We start from the raw sequence: 17,943 nt of genomic DNA on the forward strand, positions 1-17,943 counted from the left end.
CACCCCTGCTTCGCTGTGTACACTTCATCTGCTACCCGCTCTAGCAGTCTTGCTCCCAGCTCCAGCACCCTTTTTAGCGGCTCCTTTGTCTGCAAGATAGACCAATCAACCAACCAATTAGGCATTAGTTTGGTTATATATAAAGGATCATTTATCCTTTTTTTTAAAAAATAATCCCATTTCCACTCTTCCAAATAGCCCACAACAAAGCAGAAACCCCCACCATTACTAACTTTTTATCATCCCTGCCAAACTTGTTTAGCCAATTCCCAAAGCAATCCCTTACATTCAAGGGAGTGGTTTTAAGCCCACACACACACCTAATCAGCCCCCACATCAGGGATGCCACTGAGCATTCAAAAAACAGATGATCAACTGATTCATCTTTTCCACAAAACACACATCTTTTCCCTCCTTTCTATCCTTTTTTTTCAGCAAATTGTCTCTTGTCAAGATACTTTTCCTATTAACAAGCCATAAAAAGACTTTGATTTTTCCAGGCACTTTGGTCTTCCACAGAAATTTATGTGGGAAATTCAGACCGAGAGTGATAATTTTCCTGTACAAGGATCCCACCGAGAATTTATGATCTGCAGTGAGGGTCCAGGTGATTTTGTCCCTTCCACCCCCCATAGATACTTCCTCACATCTACCTTTAAGACTATTCCATAAATCCAGAATTTCCCCATATAAGGTTCTCCTGAATTTAAATCCTTGCCATCCTTTTTGTATGGCCTCATCCACAGTTATATTGTGGTCAAAACAAATATCATATACTCTAGAGTAAGCTTCCTTTAAAGGTTTATCATCTACCCAAGTATCTTCCCAAAACCTGGTATTTTTCCCATCCCCTAGTTCTTTTTTCACAAATTTGTAAAAAAAATTCTTTAATTCTCATAAGACTACCCCAGAATTGGGAATCTCCAGGTCTCTTAGATATTAAGGCTAAGCATATTCCCTTTCCATCTTTTCTGCTAAGTATATCTTGCCATAAGCCTTCCTCTATTTCCATTTTCCAAAACCATTTGTCCAATAATGCAATATTCATCACCTCCAAATTTACGATCCCTAACCCCCCTACATCTTTAGGTATGCAACATTTCTTCCATTTAACTAAATGGTATTTTTTTATGTTCCCATCTTCTCGCCATACCAGTCTAGCCCTGAAAAAAATCAGCTTTTTTAATAATCCCTTTTGGGACAGCATAGAAGGACATCACAAAAAGTGGAATGTTAGTCAGACATGCTTGCACCAGGGTTATTCTGCCAGCTGTAGAACCTAACAACTTCCCCTGCCAGCAGCTGCATCTTTTTTCAATTTTGCTAGTTACACAATTCCAGTGTAAGTTTCTAATTCTAACATCTCACATAGGCATCCCCAAATATCTGATGGGCAGCTCCCCCATCTTACGTGTTAGAATTTCTTGATATATCTTCTGTTTCTCTTTAGCTTTTCCAGATAGCATCAGTTCATTTTTATGAAAATTTATTTTGAGGTCAGACATTTGTTCAAAATCTCCCAATATAAATTTGAGATTTCTTACACTTTCTATATCATCTTTTATCAAGAAAATAGTGTCATCTGCATACTGTAACATATTGTCACCTTTTTTATTTTCCCCTCTCAACACTCCCTTCACAACATCATGTTCTAAGGCATTGTTCATTAAAATGGCTAGGGCATCTGCAGCCAAATCAAAAAGCAATGGTGACATAGCATCACCTTGTCTTAACCCTTTAAAAGATTTAAAATATGGCCCAATATCATCATTCACCTTGATCCCTACATGCCCTCCCCTCATGGTTTCCATCATCTAGTCACACCACTTGTCAGGGAATCCCTTTAGATTTAACATTTATATTAAAAAAGGCCATTTTATTTTATCATATGCTTTCTCAAAATCTACTTTGAAAATCAGAGCATCTTCTTTTTCTTAATGAAAAGTATTCAGAGCTTCATGTAAAATCACTATTCCCTCCATGTTATATCTACCCTTAATAAAGGCAGTTTGGGTTTTGGATATTACAGGGGCACACATTTAGACAACTCGTTCATCAGCACTTTAGTTATGATCTTGAAACTAACATTCAACAGACATATGGGCCTAAATCTTTGAATTTGTCTAGCATCATTGGTTTTTGGGACAAGAGTTATAATGCCATAATTAAGCATGGCAATATTAATTTCTCCTCTAGCGAACCCCTCTACCAATACTTTTAAATCCCATTTAACCAAATCCCAGAATTCCTGATAAAAATCAGCAGGGAATCCATCTGGTCCAGGACTTTTGTTCTTTTTCATCCCAAACACCACCTGATGTATTTCATCCAAAGAGAAAGGGGCCAAAAGCTCTTCCCTATCTTGAATGCTAATCTTCTTCATGTCAATTCCTTTCATAGAGATTTGTGTCTCTTCAGGATGTCCAAATAATTTTTGTAAAAGTTAGTTATGTATTCCATCAGTCTACTCTCTCCCTCTATGATCCCCTCATCTTGTTCTAATGAAACAATTATGTTTTTCCTCCTTATTCCATTGACCTCGGCATGATAGTATCTAGTGTTCCCATCTCCATCAGTTATCTCTTTATCTTTGTATCTTTGTAACCATTTTATTTCTTCTTGAAGCAATACTCTTTCAAGTTGTGCTCTAAGCTCCCTCTGCTCTGTTCTATCTGCAACAGTAAGTCCCAGTTTCTCAGCTCTCTTGTCTATCTCATCTAGCTCCTTAACAATATCTATCTTTATTTTTCTATACCAGGCATCCACATTTTTATTCCATCCCTTGGTTTTTTTCCTCAAGTTTCTCAATCTTAGTTGCCATCTCTCCAGAACATCCCCTTTATATCTCTCACTCCATGTTTTATACACCAACTCTTTGAATCCCTCTCTCAATGCCCATGCATTCTCATATCTGAATGTATATTTGTGATCTTCTGATTCCCATGTGTCTAGGAATAAGGGAGTATGATCAGAGATTTCCCTAGCAAAAGCTTTTAATATAGTTAGTGGGTATTTTTCCTCCCAAGCTGGACACATCAAAACCCTATCTAGCTTCTCAAATGTGGGATTTTCCTGGTTATTAGCCCAGGTGTATTGTCTCCCATTTAAAGGTAGCTCTCTCAACCCTGCTTGCTCAATTATAGCATTAAACATGAAAGACCACTTGTCATCATGGACAAGTTTGTTTTTCTTCTTCTCATTTCTAATGATATTGAAGTCACCACCCACCAAACATGGCAGTGAGTTATCATGATATAACCTGGCAAGCTCAGCTAAAAAACTGGCCTTCCCCTCTATCTGAGCATCCCCATATATAGTGACCAAATTCCAATGCATCTTGGTGTTTTTGTCAAAAATCAAAATTCTCAAAACATATTATCCTTTCTCTATATTTTCTACATCAAAAAGATCTTTGATAACACCAACTAGGATCCCACCAGACTTCCCCCTGGGTGGGTTCTAGCACCATTGGTAGTTTCTCCCTCCACACAAATTGTGCAACTCATTTTTTGTAAAATCTTGCTTAATTGTTTTAGAAATCCCTATGAAATCTAGCCTTTGATCAATGATCAATTCTCTCACATATTTTTTATGATCCTGCCCTATAGCTCTAACATTCCAGAAAACCCCTCTCATTTTCACTATTTTCCTTTTTAATTTTATGGTCTTCTTTTATTTTTTATTTTTAATAAATGTCTGAGAAGAGACTAATTAGTCTTATTTCCCTTTCTCCTTCTTCTCAACACCCCAATCCCAATTGTCAGCTTCACACAGTCCAGTGCTGGTGAGCTTTTTTCCCACTTTTCTTTCCTGAGAACAAGCCTCTCAGTTTTATATATTGCTGATCCTCAGTGTCAGCATCAGAGTGTTCTAAATCAGAACATATCGCTGATTTCAACAATAGATTCCTGCAGCACATCAAACTGATGACGGACCCTCTGCGGACTGTAGTATTCGACGATGTGGAGGTTATTAAGAGGATACGAGCATAGCCAATGCTCGTCATCGGATACAGAGCGTGGGTTAAGGTAAGCAGTAAATGATGGCTGACAGAATATCGAGTATGGTTGCCATATTACCTAAAAACATTCTGATGTGAGGTATCTAATTAAGCATCATACAACAAACAGCATCACTGAAGTGATGCATGCAATCTTACCTTATCATGCATGAGCATGTCGAACATGTCCGAGTAGTGCATGTATAGTTCATGTTGGTTGCCTATCATACACGACGCCTCTTCAAATACGATGGCGTACGTGCTACGGCGATAAGGATTAACCACTGGTGTTAGTGTAATTGGTACACAAGGCCAGTTCGGGATGTTCGGCCTGCCAACCGGAAGATGGAACCATGACTACAGCTGGAGTAGCACCACACAGCCATCTAGATTTGCAGAGAGTTGTCGACGACGACAAGCCAAGTGTCAAACAATGTGATATGTACGTGGCATGGGCTGCACCGCACCATAGCATATCTTAGATAGTTGGTTCAGGTTGTTAGCTAGAGTTTATCTTCTCTCATTGTAATCTTATCTCTATATAGCTTCCTCTCCAAGATGTAAACATATCTCAACTGTATGCGCTACCAGGGAGGTGCACCCCTGCCTATAAACATGTACGATGCCCCCTCGAGTTGAGGTACGATGCTTTTCACCATCGCACATGGTAATCAGAGCCTTTCTCTTCCACAACGTCTAAAACCCTAGACTCCATCCAGTGCAAATCATGTCGTCATCCTCCGGTGCCTCCCAAGCTGGTCCCAATGGCCAAGTCAGGGAGTGGCTCTCCCGCACCAACTACGTCCTCTGGCGCGCGTAGATCACGCCACAGCTGAGGGGCGCGTGTGTCTTCGGCTATGCCGAGGGCACCCCACCGGAGCCGATGAGGATCCTCTCCACCAACGACAAAGATGGGAAGGAATCGACTGAGCGGAACCCTCTCTACCCCATCTGGGTGCGAGAGGACCAGCAGGTGCTCGGGTACCTGCTAAACAACCTCACCAAGGAGGTGCCCATGCAGGTGACCGTGATCACCACGGCGCGCGAGCTCTGGACGACACTGTCAGGGATGTTCTCCTCGCAGTCGCTCAGTCGCGTCAACAACATCAGAACCTCCCTGGTGAATGCCCAGAAGGGCATCAAGACCGTCTCCACCTACTTCGCCAAGATGCACGGCTTCACCGATGAGCTGGCCGCTGCCGGGAAGCCTCTCCAGGACGATGAACTCATCTCCTACATCCTGCACGGCCTCGACATGGACTACAGCCACTCGTCTCCGCCCTCGATACTAGAATCACCTTGGTATGCCTCTATGAGATCTTTGCAATGCTTAGTAACTTTGATCAGAGGGTGGAGCAGTACCAGGGATCGGGCGACTTCAAGTCATCTGCCAACGTCGCGACGCATGGGCGCGGCGGCTACTCATGTCATTGTGGCTCTCCTCGCTCCAAAGGCAAGCAAGGGAGTGGCGGCAACAACGGCGGGTCCAACTCCCGCAACGGACGTCCCAACTCCACCAACACTAAGGGCCGCTGTGGCGGGTCTTCTTCCAGGTCTCGCCCGGACGCGGTGCGTTGCCAGATCTATGGCAAGCCGGGTCACTTGGAGAGGGACTGCTGGTACCGGTTCAATGATGATGAGGCCTCCTCTGAAGATGAAGAAAAGATTGCTGCTGCCGCTGATGGCTCATACGACATTGATACAAATTGGTATCTTGACAGCGGCACGACGAACCATCTCACCGGTGAACTGGAGAAGGTGACACCCAAGGAGAAATATCATGGCAAAGACCAGATCCACACCGCAAGTGGTGTAGGTATGAGGATACGTCACATTGGTCATTCAGTTTTTCGTACCCCACATCAAAAATTACATCTTAGGAAAATTTTGCATGTCCATAGCACCGACAAAAGTCTTCTATCTGTCCATCAAATTACCCTTGATAATCATGTTTATATTGAGTTTCATCCCTTCTTCTTTTTGATCAAGGATCATGTCACGAGGAAAACCCTCTATCGAGGTAGATGTGTTTGAGGCCTCTACCCGTTGATTCCGGACCTTAGAAGATACAATAAACAAGCTTGTGGTGCTATCAAGCTTTCATCCACAAGATGGCATGACCGTTTAGGGCATGCTTCATTTTCTTTAGTTGAACACTTGCTTCAAAAGAATAAGCTCCCGTTTGTTGGTGAACGCAATGTTGAAACCATTTGTGATTCTTGTCAGAGAGCAAAAATTCATCAACTTCCTTACCTTATTTCCACTAGTGTTTCTACCCAATCATTGCAATTATTTTTTTCTGATGTTTGGGGTCCTACCCCAAGTTCTGTTGGTAGACACACATAGTACGTAAGTTTCATTGATGACTACAACAAGTTTTCTTGGCTCTACCTTCTTAAGAAGAGGTCAGAGGTGTTCCAAGTGTTTAAAAACTTCCAAGATCTTGTTGAACGTCAGTTTGATAGAAAAATTCTTGTTGTTCAATCCGATTGGGGAGGGGAATACGGAAAGTTAAACTTCTTCCAAACACTAGGAATTTCCCATCATGTGTCATGTCCTCACACTCACCAACAAAATGGTTCGATCGAACGTAAGCACAGGCGCATCATTGAGGTTGGCCTTGCTCTTTTGGCCGGAGCTTCTATGCCCTTAAAATTTTGGGATGAAGCATTCCTTACTGCCATGCACATGATAAACATGCTTCCTTGTTGATTCATTGACAATGAAACTCCAATAGAACGGCTTCTCCATACAAAACCAGACTATAAATCTCTTCATGTGTTTGGATGCGCCTGTTGGCTAAATCTCCGTCCCTACAACAACCGCAAGCTTATGTTACGCTCCACACAATGTGCATTTCTTGGGTATAGTGCTCAGCATAAGGGTGTAAAATGCCTTGACATCTCTATTGGTCGTTTCTACATCTCTAGAGATGTTGTTTTTTATGAGACAAAATTCCCTTTTGCTGATCTCCATCCCAACGGCGGCGCTCTACTTCGCAAAGAGATCCTTCTCCTTCCATCTCACCTCTCCAGTCATGATCAAGGGGGACACGATAACAGTGATGATCATTTGTCGACTAATCCTCCTGACCATATGCATGAGCTTTGTGATGACATAGGATATCATAGTGGTGAAAACAGCGAAGGAAATGGTGAAAACAGTGAAGAAAATGGTGCAAAACCCGGCCCATATCGTATGTGTTGCGGCCAAGGGAGCAAATCTGCCTCGGGATCCGGTGTGTCAGCAGCGACAGAAGGGTCCGCCTCGGGATCCGGCGTGTCATCAGCGATAGAGGAATCACCTGGCGCTGCATCAGGCGCACCAGCAGCTCCCGTCTATGCTTGAACACGTGACCAACTACGGTTGGAAGCGGCGGCTCCACCAGCCCGCGCGAATCAGTGGCTGCCACGCTGCAAGTTGCTTGTGGCATGATCGGCTCGTGCTTTGGAAGCTAGCCGACCGTCTACAAGCAGCACGACGCAGCTCGACTGGCGGGTGCGAGGCCAGATGCGGCAGGTGTGGGCTCAAGCGCAGATTCCTGCCGACCCGTGTCGTCTTGTTGGGGGGGATCTTCTGCGCTGGTTTCTTCTCGCACACACCAGCCGCATGCCACAGAAGATTAGCCAGCAACGGACCCCGCCAAAACTGCTGGCGCGGATGGATCTGCCTCGGATAGGGTGCAGATTCCGGCTCCTGATCGACCCGCGGGATCCTTTGTGGCGCAAGATAACACTGTTTCACAGTAGCGCCTTACACGACTACAATCAAGGGTGAATAAGCCAGTTAATTACAAGCACATAACAAAATATGGTATGATCTGTTCTACAGGGAACCAGATGAGCCTAACATACTTGAGGAGGCTCTTGGTGATGAGAAGTGGAGGAAGGCAATGCATGAGGAATATATGGCACTATAGAAAATAAAACTTGGTATTTTGTTCCTCCAAGGCAAGGTAAAAACCTTATTGACTGCAAGTGGGTTTTTAGGATCAAAAGAAAGTCCGATGGAGCAGTTGATCATTACAAGGCAAGGCTAGTTGCCAAAGGCTTCAAACAACGGTATGGCATAGACTACGAGGACACATTTAGTCCAGTTGTAAAAGCTGCCACCATCCGTCTTGTTTTGTCTATTGTTGTTTCCACGAGATGGAGCCTTCGACAGTTAGACATACAGAATGCATTTCTTCATGGTGTTCTGGAAGAGGAAGTTTACATGAAACAACCTCCTGGGCTTGAAAATAGACATTCACCCTCTCATGTATGCAGGCTTGATAAAGCATTGTATGGATTGAAACAAGCTCCAAGGGCATGGTATTCACGTCCCAGTAAAAAGATGCCGACACTTGGCTTTGTTCCTTCAAAGCCTGACACCTCATTATCTATTTACAATAAGTTCAATACATCAATATTTGTTCTTATATATGTTGATGATATCATTGTCACAAGTTCATCTGATGAGGCAATAACATGACTATCGAAGGACTTAAGCACTGAATTTGCCATGAAGGATCTTAGAGATTTGCACTATTTCCTAGGGATTGAAGTGAAGAAGCACAATGATGGACTTCATCTCTCCCAAGAAAAACATGCAAATGATTTGGTAAGAAAAGCTAGATTGCAAGGTTGTAAGCCTACTACCACTCCCTTGTCTGGTACAGAAAAATTGTCTCTCACAGAAGGAACACTTTTGAGCTCAGAAGACATCACAAGGTATAGAAGTCTTGTGGGTGCACTTCAATATTTGACACTCACATGACCTGATATTTCTTTTGCTGTAAATAAAGTGTGTCAATTCCTTCATGCACCAACCACAGTTCATTTGACTGCCGCAAAACATATCGTTAGATATGTGAAAAATACTATGAGAATTGGTCTTAACTTTTGCAAGTCATATTCCACTCTTGTTAGTGCCTTCTCTGACTCAGATTGGGCAGGATGTTTGGATAGACGCTCTACCGGTGGCTTTGCAGTATTGTTGAGGAACATAGTGATTCAAAAAAATTCCTACGATCACGCAAAATCTATCTAGGAGATGCATAGCAACAAGAGGGAAGACTGTGTCCATGTACCCTCGTAGACCAAAAGCGGAAGCGTTTAGTAACGCGGTTGATGTAGTCGAACGTCTTCACGATCCAACGATCCAAGTACCGAACGCATGGCACCTCCGTGTTCAGCACACGTTTAGCATGATGATGTCCCTCGAGATCTTGATCCAGTTGAGGACGAGGGAGAGTTCCGTCAGCACGACAGATTGGCGACGGTGTTGATGATATTACCGGCGCAGGGCTTCGCCTAAGCACTACGACGATATGACTAAGGTGTTAAACTGTGGAGGGGGGCACCACACACGGCTAAGAGATTGTCTGTTGTGCTTTGGGGTGCCCCCTGCCCCTGTATATAAAGGAGGAGAGGGGGAGGCCGGCCCTCCCTGTAGGGCGCGCCAAGAGGAGGGAGTCCTACTAGGACTCCAAGTCCTAGTAGGATTCCACTTGGTGGAAGGGGGAAGGAAGTAAGGGAGAGGGAGAGGGAGAGGGAAAGGGGGTCCGCGCCCCCTCCCCTAGTCCTATTCGGACTCCCCATGGGAGGGCGCGCGCCTCCCCTATGTGGGCTGTCCTCTCTCTCCCCTATGGCCCATGATGGCCCATTGCTTCCCCGGTTCCGGTAACCCCTCGGCACTCCATTTTTATCTGGTACCACTCAGAACTCTTACAGTGTCTGAATAACATAGTCAATATATCAATCTTTATGTCTCATCCATTTCCAGACTCCTCGTCATGTCCGTGATCTCATCCGGGACTCCGAACAAACTTCGGTCAACAAAAACACATATCTCTTAATACAAATCGTCATCGAACGTTAAGCGTGCGGACCCTACGGGTTCCAGAACTATGTAGACATGAAAGAGACACATCTCTCATCAATAACCAATAGTGGAACCTGGATGCTCATATTGGCTCCTACATATTCTACGAAGATCTTTATCGGTCAAACTGCACAACAACATACGTTGTTCCCTTTGTCATCGGTATGTTACTTGCACGAGATTCGATTGTTGGTATTATCATACCTAGTTCAATCTCGTTACCAGAAAGTCTCTTTACTCGTTCCGTAATGCTTCATCCCGCAACTAACTCATTAGTCACATTGCTTGCAAGGCTTATAGTGATGAGCATTACCAAGAGGGCCCAGAGATACCTCTCTGAAACACAGAGTGACAAATCCTAATCTTGATCTATGCCAACCCAACAAACACCTTCGGAGACACCTGTCGAGCATCTTTATAATCACCCAGTTACGTTGTGATGTTTGATAGCACACAAGGTGTTCCTCCGGTATTTGGGAGTTGCATAATCTCATAGTCTGAGGAACATGCACAAGTCATGAAGAAAGCAGTAGCAATAAAACTGAAACGATCATAATGCTAAGCTAATGGATGGGTCTTGTCCATCACATCATTCTCCTAATGGTGTGATCCCGTTCATCAAATGACAACACATGTCTATGGTCAGGAAACATAACATCTTTGATTAACGAGGTAGTCAAATAGAGGCCTACTAGGGACACTTTGTTTTGTCTATGTATTCACACATGTACTAAGTTTACGGTTAATACAATTCTAGCATGAATAATAAACATTTATCATGATATAAGGAAATATAAATAACAACTTTATTATTGCCTCTAGGGCATATTTCCTTTAGTCTCCCACTTGCACTAGAGTCAATAATCTAGGTCACATTGCCATGTGATCTAACACCAATAGTTCACATCTGTATGTGATTAACACCCATAGATCACATCGCCATGTGACCAACAACCAAAGTGTTTACTAGAGTCAATAATCTAGTTCACATTGCTATGTGATTAACACCCAAAGAGTACTAAGGTGTGATCATTTTTGCTTGTGAGAGAATCTTAGTCAACACGTCTGCTAAATTCAGAGCCGTATGTATTTTGCAAATTTTATATGTCTACAATGCTCTGCATGGAGCTACTCTAGCTTATTGCTCCCATTTTCAATATGTATCCAGATTGAGACTCAGAGTCATCTGGATTGGTGTAAAGCTTACATTGATGTAACTCTTTATGATGAACTCTTTATCACCTCCTTAACCGAGAAATACTTCCTTAGTACTCTTAGGTAACCAAGGATAACTTTGACCGCTATACAGTGATCCATTCCTGGATCACTATCGTACACCCTTGCCAAACTCATAGTAAGGCAAACAACTAGTCTAGTACATAGCATGGCATACTTTATAGAACCTATGACCGAGGCATAGGGAATGACTTTCATTCTCTCTCTATCTTCTGCCGTGGTCGGGCTTTGAGTCTTACTCAACTTTACACCTTGTAATACAGGCAATAACTCCTTCTTTGACTGATCCATTTTGAACTCTTTCAAAATCTTGTCAAGGTATGTACTCATCGAAAAATCTTATCAAGCGTCTAGATCTATCTCTATAGATCTTGATGCCCAATATGTAAGCAACTTCACCGAGGTCTTTCTTTGAAAATCTCCTATCAAATTCTCCTTGATGCTTTCCAGAAAATTCTACATCATTTCAGATCAACAATATGTCATTCACATATACTTATCAGAAAGGCTGTAGTGGTCCCACTCACTTTCTTATAAATACAGGCTTCACCGCAAGTCTGTATAAAAATTATGCTTTGATCAACTCATCAAAGCATATATTCCAACTCGGAGAGGCTTGCACCAGTCCATAGATGGATCGCCGGAGCTTGCACACTTTGTTAGTACCTTTAGGATCAACATAACCTTCTGGTTGCATCATATACAACTCTCCTTTAAGAAATCCATTAAAGAATGCAGTTTTGACATCCATTTGCCAAATTTCATAATCATAAAATACGGCAACTTCTAACATGATTCGGACAGACCTAAGCATCGTTACGGGTGAGAAAGTCTCATCGTAGTCAACTCCTTGAACTTGTCGAAAACCTGTCGCAACAAGTCGAGCTTTGTAGACAGTAGCATTACCGTCAACGTCAGTCTTCTTCTTGAAGATCCATTTATTTTCTATGGCTTGCCGATCATGGGGCAAGTCCACCAAAGTCCACACTTTGTTATCATACATGGATCCCATCTCAGATTTCATGGCCTCAAGCCATTTCGCTGAATCTGGGCTCATCATCGCTTCCTCATAGTTCGTAGGTTCATCATGGTCTAGTAACATGACTTCTATAATAGGATTACCATACCACTCTGGTGCGGACCGTACTCTAGATGACCTACAAGGTTCGGTAGTAACTTGATCTGAAGTTTCATGATCATCATCATTAGCTTCCTCACTCATTGGTGTAGGAATCACTAGAACTGATTTCTGTGATGAACTACTTTCCAATTCGGGAGAAGGTACAATTACCTCATCAAGTTCTACTTTCCTCCCACTCACTTCTTTCGAGAGAAAGTCCTTCTCTAGAAAGGATCCATTTTTAGCAACAAATATCTTGCCTTCGGATCTGTGATAGAAGGTATACCCAACAGTTTCCTTTGGGTATCCTATGAAGACGCTCTTCTCCGATTTGGGTTCGAGCTTATCAGGTTGAAGCTTTTTCACATAAGCATCGCAACCCCAAACTTTAAGAAATGATAACTTTGGTTTCTTGCCAAACCACAGTTCATAAGGCGTCGTCTCAACATATTTCAATGGTGCCCTATTTAAAGTGAATACAACTGTCTCTAATGCATAATCCCAAAATGATAGTGGTAAATCTGTAAGAGACATCATAGACCGCACCATATCTAATAAAGTGCGGTTACGATGTTCGGACACACCATTACGCTGTGGTGTTCCAGGTGGCGTGAGCTGTGAAACTATTCCACATTATTCTAAATGAAGGCCAAACTCATAACTCAAATATTCACCTCCACGATCAGATCGTAGAAACTTCATTTTCTTGTTACAATGATTCTCCACTTCACTCTGAAATTCTTTGAACTTTTCAAATGTTTCAGACTTGTGTTTGATTAAGTAGATATACCCATATCTTCTCAAATCATATGTGAAGGTCAGAAAAGAATTATACCTACCACGAGCCTCAACACTCATCGACCGCATACATCGGTATGTATTATTTCCAATAAGTCATTAGCTCGTTCCATTGTTCCGGAGAATGGAGTTTTAGTCATCCTGCCCATAAGGCACGGTTCACAAATATCAAATGATTCATAATCAAGTGATTCCAAAAGCACATAAGTATGGAGTTTCTTCATGCTCTTTACACCAATATGACCTAAACGGCAGTGCCACAAGTATGTTGCACTATCATTATCAACTTTGCATATTTTGGCATCAATATTATGAATATGTGTATCACTACGATTGTGATTCAATAAACAATCAACATTGGGTGTATGACCATAGAAGGTTTTATTCATGTAAATAGAATAACAATTATTCTTTGTCTTAAATGAATAACTGTATTGCAATAAACATGATCTAATCATATTCATGCTTTAAAGAAAACACCAAATAACATTTATTTAGGTTCAACTCTAATCCTGAAAGTATAGGGGGTGTGCAATGATGATCATATCAATCTTGGAACCAATTCCAGCATGCATCGTCACTTCACCCTCAACTGGTCTCTATTTATTCTGCAACTCCTGTTTCCAGTTACTAATCTTAGTAACTAAACAAGTATCAAATACCCAGGAGTTACTACGAGCAATAGTAAGGTACACATCAATAACATGTATATCAAATATACCTTTGTTCACTTTGCCATCCTTCTTATCCACCAAATATTTGGGGTAACTCCTGCTTCCAGTAGAAGCACTTAGTTTCAGGCTTAGTTCTAGCTTTGGGCTTCTTCACGGGAGTGATAACTTGCTTGCCATTCTTCTTGAAGTTCCCTTTATTTCCCTTTGCCCTTTATCTTGAAACTAGTGATCTTGTTTAATCATCAACACTTGATGCTTTTTCTTGATTTCTACCTTCGTTGATTTTAGCATCACAAAGAGCTCGGGAATCGCTTTTGTCATCCCTTGCATATTATAGTTCATCACGAAGTTCCAGTAACTTGGTGATGGTGACTAGAGAACTCTGTCAATCACTATCTTATCTGGAAGATTAACTCCCACTTGATTCAAGCCATTGTAGTACCCAGACATTCGGAGCACATGCTCACTAGCTGAGCTATTCTCCTCCATACTTTTAGGCGAAGTACTTGTCAGAGGTCTCATACCTCTCGACACGGGCATGAGTCTGAAATACCAATTTCAGCTCTTGGAACATCTCATATGCTCCGTTGCATTTCAAAACATTTTTGAAGTCCCGGTTCTAAGCGTAAAGCATGCACTACAAAAAAAGACACATCCGTGACATTTTGGGCCGAACGAATTTTTTTCCTGTCATACTTATGACAGTTCTATGACATAATTGTGACAAAACCCGGTATCATCATAGATGTGGTGGGATCCTACTTCTATGACAAAAAATCATGACAGAAAATGGGCTTTTCGTCCTGGGCGGGCCGGAGACATAGCTGCATGACATTCTTTGGGCCGTTCATGACGGAAAAAACCATGGTAGAAGCAAGGGCGAGGAAAATATCGGGGTGTTCCCGGTTACGGTGGGTGGTCGGGGCCGAGCAATGCACGAAGGTTTGCACGTTTGTCTCGTACACACACGCGCGTGGGTGCGAGGCGTTGGGCTCTAACTGAACCCGAGCGAGGCGTCGCCTAACTGAACCCGAGCGACTGCACTGCAGGCTACGCGTTACTGAATCCGAGCGATCGAGCGATTCCTTCACTACTGCTGCTAATTGAAGCCGATCGATGCTGCGTCTGGATGAACAGTGAGTGTTGCAGGGGGGGTGGGTTGGATGAACAGTTCCCGGTGGGGGTGGATGAACAGGACCCCGTGGTGTTGCCTCTGGATGAACAGGACCCCGATCGATCGAGCCGGTTGGGGCTGAATGAACAGGACCCCGTGGAGGGATGGATGAACAGGACGACCCCGTGGAGGGCTGGATGAACAGTAGAAGGTGGAGGGGTGGATGAACAGTTGCCGTGGAGGGGTGGTTGAACAGGAGCCCGTGGAGAGGGGTGATTGAACAGTAGCCGGTGGAGTAGCACGTGGTGGAGGTTGGATGAACAGGAGCCCGTGGATGAACAGTCGCAGGTGGAGGCCGGAGGAGGTCGACGGTGGATGAACAGTAGCCCCGTGGAGGCTGGAGGAGGTCGACGGTGGAGATGAACAATATCTCGTGGTGGAGTAGCACGTGTTGGAGGCTGGATGAACAGGAGCCCGTGGATGAACAGTCGCAGGTGGAGGCTGGAGGAGGTCGATGGTGGATGAACAGTAGCCCATAGAGGCTAGAGGAGGTCGACTGTGGAGATGAACAGTATCCCGTGGAGTCCCATTTTGCGGTATGCCACACCCCTCTCGATGAACAGGACCCCCGTCTCAACCGTAGCACTCCAACATAAGTCCGTTTCATCCTTTTGCGGTACGGCACATCCCTCCCGATCAACAGGACCCCGTTTCGACCGTAGGAGGTCCAACACAAATCCGTTTGCTCCGTTTTGTGGTGCGCCAGACCCCTCCCGATGATCAAGATCCCGTTTCAAATGTTGCCGGTCGAACACAAGGCCATTTCCTCCATTGTGCGGTATGCCATGCCTCGTTTCCATCGGTTGTTCCGTCCAAGCCCTCCCGATGAACACGACGATGCATTCTGTTCCGACCCAGCCGGTTGGCTCCCCATGAACACGACGATGACGCTGTTTCTTTGTTCCGACCTAGCCATGTACACGAGCCCTGGCCGTACATATGCGCGAGTAGGCATTCGAGACCCCGCCCGTATGTACGTACGTGGCCGTATTTACTTTCTTGAAGCCTGGCCGCTGTACGTACGTGTACATGCTACGTGCGAGCCTCTACTACGACATGTGCGCGCCTCTACATCGACCAGCATGTACGTACACGTTCACGACCAGAATGACAATGCTACGTATGCTTCGACCAGGTGGGTCCCGACTGTCAAGCACTTCCTTGCATGCGAAGATGTAGCTGGTGGGTCCCAGCAGTCAAGGGGGCGAATTGTTTTTTCTTTTTTGCCCGGACGCACTTCCTTGCATGCGAATGTAGCTGGTTCGTCCCAGCAGTTAGGGGGAAAACGTTTTTTTTTGCAAAATACAGTGGCCTGTCTGGTGGGTCCCTGCTGTCAGGGGGAGGAATCATCATTTTCCGCGTAATAAGGAGCCAATTCCTTGCGGCTGCCCTGGACACAGCTGTCAGCCTATCAACGTACAATACTCTTCCGATGGAAGTCGTTCCTTGACCATGTTGACCATGCCGCGCCGAGAGCACCAGGGCGGTGGACGACGACGAGGCCTAGGAAGGGGACGACGTGGAGCCGGGGAAGACGCGGTAGTGGATGCCCATGCATAGAGGAGTATGAGGGTTCACTGGTTCGGCTGTGGTGTGAGGCTGCCATCGCCGCAGAGTAACAGGGGGTGTGGGTGAGTAGAGGGATAACCTGGCCAGCGGTGGGAGTAGTATGGGGGCGGTGAGGCCTCCGCCGCATCACAGCCGGCCACGGGAGGCAGGAGCATGCGGCACGACCGGCGCTGCTTTGGGCGGCTGGAGCAAGAAGACCAGAGGTTGAAGAAGCACTACGGCCGTTGGATGGACATTGTACGGTCACTAGAGCTAGAATCAGTCATATTGACTAAGTTGACAAAGCCCTCCATCCCAGTCAACTTAGTAGGCCCACAAGTCAGCCTCCCACCAAGGTGGGTCCCAGCTAGCAGGGGGAGTATTCATTTTTTGTGCGTAATAAGGAGGCACTTCAGGTGGGTCCAAGCTGACAGCGGGGGGAACATTTTTTCCGCAAAATACGGTGGCCCATCCGGTGGGTCCCAGCAGTCAGGGGGGAAACGTATTTTTTGTGAAATACGGTGGCCCGTCTAGTGTGTCCCTGCTGTCAGGTGGAGGAATAATTATTTTCCATGTAATAAGGAGGCACTTCCTTGCTGCTGCCGTGGACCTAGTTGTCAGCCTCTCCGATGGAAGCAGGTCGTTGACCACATTGACCACGCCGCGCCGAGAGCGCCGTGGCAGTGGACGATGGTGAGGCCTAGGAAGGGGACGACGCGAAGCCGGGGAAGAGGTGGCAGTGGATGCCCACACGGAGAGGAGTACGAGGGTTCACTGGTTTGAATGCGGTGTGAGGCTGCCGTCGCTGCAGAATAACAGGGGGTGTGGGTGAGTGGAGGGATGGCCTGGCCAGTGGTGGGAGTAGTATGGGGGCGGTGAGGCCTCCGCGGCTGCACAGCCGGCCACGGGAGGCAGGAGCAGGCGGCACGACCGATGCTGCTTTGGGCGCTGGAGCAAGAAGACCAGAGGTTGAAGAAGCACTATGGCCGTTGGATGGACATCGTACGGTCACTGGAGCTAGAATCGTGCATATTGACTAAGTTGACAAAGCCCTCCATCCCCGTCAACTTAGTAGACCCACTATACTGGGTCCCAGCTAGCAGGGGGAGTATTCATTTTTTTGTGCGTAATAGGGAGGCACTTCCTTGCGTGCGAAGATATAACTGGTGGGTCCGAGTTGTCAGCGGCGGTAACGTTTTTTCATGAAATACAGAGGCCCTTTCGGCGGGTCCCAGATGTAAAGTGGAGGAAACATTATTTTCCGCGTAATAAGGAGGCATTTCCTTGCGTGCGGCCGTGGACCCAGCTGTCAACCTCTCCACGTACAGTACACTTCAGATGCATGTTAGTCGTTGACCACGTTGACCATGCCACGCCGAGAGTACTAGGGCGTGGACAACGGCGAGGCCAAGGAAGGGAACGACACGGAGCCAGGGAAGACTCGACAGTTGTTTCCCATGCGGAGGGGAGTACGACTGTACGATGGTTTACTGGTTCGTCTGCCTTTGCCGGAGAATAACAACAGGTG

Source organism: Triticum dicoccoides, chromosome 2B, assembly GCF_002162155.2.
Source record: "Triticum dicoccoides isolate Atlit2015 ecotype Zavitan chromosome 2B, WEW_v2.0, whole genome shotgun sequence".
In the NCBI taxonomy this organism is placed as follows: Eukaryota; Viridiplantae; Streptophyta; class Magnoliopsida; order Poales; family Poaceae; genus Triticum; species Triticum dicoccoides.